Here is a 3,497-nt window from a genome sequence, read left to right as displayed (position 1 = left end):
CAGGGGAGAAGGTGGAGAGCCGCGGGCTTTGTCTGGGGGTGCGGGGCCAACCACCCCCCCACCCCCCCACCCCCCCGGCTCCCGGGCTGGGGCTGCGGGGGCCTCGGTGGCGAGATGGATTTATATTTCCTTCCTGTGCCGCCGGGGGCTTTCCTGTGTTATCCATGTCTGCCCATGAAAAGAGTACACGCACACTCGGAGATAAATCTGTATACCACCAATAATCCAACCACCTCTGCTAACGGACTGCCCATTTAAATTAAAATGAAAACTAAACAAAATGAGTGCTTCTCGGTCAATCAGCGCCCGACTTCAATCCTCCGGGAAGAAAAGTTTTGACTTGTATGTGCTCAGTGCCTGGAGGGGTTATCTTATTTTGGTAGCGATCTTGCTGTGGGTTGGGGGAGTTATGGTTCATACGCTATCAGATGCACTGTAGCTCTTGGAAACAACCAGCAATAAGTCAGAACATTGAAAAATGGAAGCAGACAGGGCAAAAAATAAAGCATGGTAACAGACTGTGCTCTGGATTCCCCACACGCTCAGCTATACACGGCAGCTTAATGTTCTGATACATAAAATAGAAAACAAAACTCAAGCTGAGCATATTTTACCTCCTTAAAGATGACATTGCAAATGCATGTTTTAGAATTAAAATAGCGTAGCTGTTTGTAGAGCTCAGAGTTACCACAGTGAAAGGAGTGGATGGACGAATCCATTTTTCTACCATTACTTTTCCTACATAACCTTCATACCGAAAGACCAACCGGCCTTTGGGAAGGCACTTGTGTCCATAATTAAAATCCCAAATGTATGAGATAAGCTGAGTGCCAAACGCCGAACACTTTATCATCTGAGAGCAAAAAGTTGTAGAGCTGGTCTGCTTTCTGAGTCCAAATAGGAAGGTCAGGACTGGGAAGAAAACCTAAGGAAAGATTATTAGAGTCTGCAGACATGCACATTACTTCCAAGAAAAGCAAAAGTTCCTTGCCTGTGCAGAGGTTTAAACCATATAAAGGAAACTGATAAAGCTCAGTCGTTCTAGTTTTCTTTTCAGGTTGTATCTGAGGGCCACATGGGGGTTTGCCGGAACATACACCAGTATAATCAAAGGTATGCCAGGTGTCTTTTGTTTTATTTTGGATTGAATGTAATTTGTTCAAAATTGTAGGAATACAGAAGAAAGTTAAGGATGTCTGCAAAGTTTCCTGGGAGTAAGTGTTGGTGTGGGTATATCATTGTGAGTACGGTAATTGTGCAGAGAGGACATGGGTTGCATGAGCACTGCTTCCACCTCTGCATATCATCCTGCCCAGTGAGATCCCCAAAATGCCTGTCAGCGGGGCTGAGGGGGGTTAAATACAGTGTGACTGTTTGGGAACAGGGTGGCTGCAGGACTGCGAGCTGGCGTGGGAAAGTATGTCCACGTGGAGACAGCAGTCTGCCTCCGGAGCTTTGCAAGAACACATCGATGCTTGTTATTCTGCATATTTGGTATTAAACTCTTTCATTAGATACCTTGTTGTTCTCGTATACACACTATGTATAACACATATATATGCATTTGTCTGTATATTAACACTCAGGATGGGCCAAAGTCAATATCCGCTGCCTGACCCCGTGTAGCAGGATGTACTTGCGATGCACTAATAAAGTATAGAACACAAACCAAGACTTTTTCTAACCAGATGATTTATTTTGAAGATTCTATTCTTCCTTAAAATAAGTTTCATGAGAGGTGAGGACTGAGCTTTGCAATCAGGGTTTGTGCACTCTGATCTTGACTCTGCCCTAGATACACACCAGGGCCTTGGACAGACGAGTCACGTAACCTCGGTTGCTCTATTTCTATCGGTAGATTAATGTTTGTCTACATATCTCTTGGGGGTATGGCTAGGATTAATTAATTTTTACTCTTTATTACTTGCTAACTGCCTGCAATGTGTGGGATGTAAAACACTTTGAAGATCAGAAGTGTCATTTCACAAATTAAATGGTGTAATGAATTGGCTATTCCATATAGGTACAACTACCCTGTATGTTTGGAAACAGTTCTTTGTGGGTCATAAACCGTACAGTGCTAACAGCTAAAGGATTTTCTTTTGGCACAAGATGCTACTGGACTGCGGGTTGTACCAGGAAGGCCAGAGCGGTGGGACTCGTGGCGCAAGGAATGCAGCATGTAGAAAACCCCAAGTGGATCTCCATTTGCATTGTCATTTCCTATATATTCTTATATATTAAAATATTTTGTATACTTTTCTCTCCAACTGGGGTCTCACTGTTTGCTTGCAGTCAATGGTGGTGGTTTTTGCCATCACACGATGATACAGAATGATAAATCCGTGTTCTCTGATGATTCATCTTTGCGTGGGAACAAGTATGAGATGCTGACAAATTGCACCAGTGCTGAAACTTCTGTCTCAGGCATCAACATTTTGATTTTTATCAGTGTTACCCAGGACTGTAGTATCAAAGTCTTATCACTGTAAGTGAAAGTCTACCCAGATCTCGTTCATCCTCCTTTGACAGATGGGAAAAGGAGACCCAAGAGATGAGGTTATTTGCCAAAGGTCCCACAAGAAGCAGAAGCAGGAAAGAACCGTGGAGTCCAACCGCCGTGTGATGCTGAGCCCGTCTTCCTCCTCAGAGAGTCTGAGGAAATTTAGCAAGTTGCTATTTTCAGATTTACTTCCACATGGCTCTCTTCCTGAAAGCTAATGAGGCTGTAGCCTCATTTTTACAGGCGACATGATGGAAGTTTCCCTGCCCCCATATGATGCACAGCACTTACATTTAGATGTGGTTTTGAGGAACGCTGGCTCCCATTCCAGAACTCCCACCAGTGATTTTCAGGCTGACTCCAAGCTAATATAATCCGTCCCTTAGAAAGCCATGCCAAAGTGACTAGTGTTAATCTCCACCACCTAGAGACCGCAAAGCTATGTCAAAAAGATGTTAAACCAGGCAGAGCTTGTTTTCCTGGAATGACCAAGGGAAAGAAATCTACTGCACAGAGGGGTCTCTGTGGTTGAGGAACCCCATCAGAAAGGGGGACATCCAGAGCTGGCTGACTACAAACAGGCAGAGTGAATGTCTGCCTAGTCCTGCCTGTGCCTCCCCTGTGCCCTCTGGTAGCGCACGTCCTTCAGCAGATCTCCAGGAGCACACAGACCCCACTCCCAGTGCCTCAGCACACGTCTCTGCCGCAGGAAATGCTGGGATGGGCAGTCTGAGCTTCTGAGGGAACTTCCACCGGTTTGAGAGCGTATTGCTGTGAAGAGCGCATTATGTTTCTCTCCTGACCTCTGCCAAGCCCAGCTCCCACTCCTATGGACTACTTTTGCAGGGTCTTTGTGTCTTCTCTGTTAATAACAGAAGGAAAGGTGATGTTTCAGCTTTCTTTTATACATTTCTGCAAAGCTCTGTGGTTTCTATCCTCAATAGCTGTAGAAAAGGTGTCACTGGAAAGGCTAAAAATCATTATTTAATATGCA

This window comes from Charadrius vociferus, unplaced genomic scaffold (assembly GCF_000708025.1).
Source record: "Charadrius vociferus isolate BGI_N301 unplaced genomic scaffold, ASM70802v2 scaffold3, whole genome shotgun sequence".
Classification (NCBI taxonomy): Eukaryota; Metazoa; Chordata; class Aves; order Charadriiformes; family Charadriidae; genus Charadrius; species Charadrius vociferus.
Note: the sequence above shows the minus strand (reverse complement) of the source record.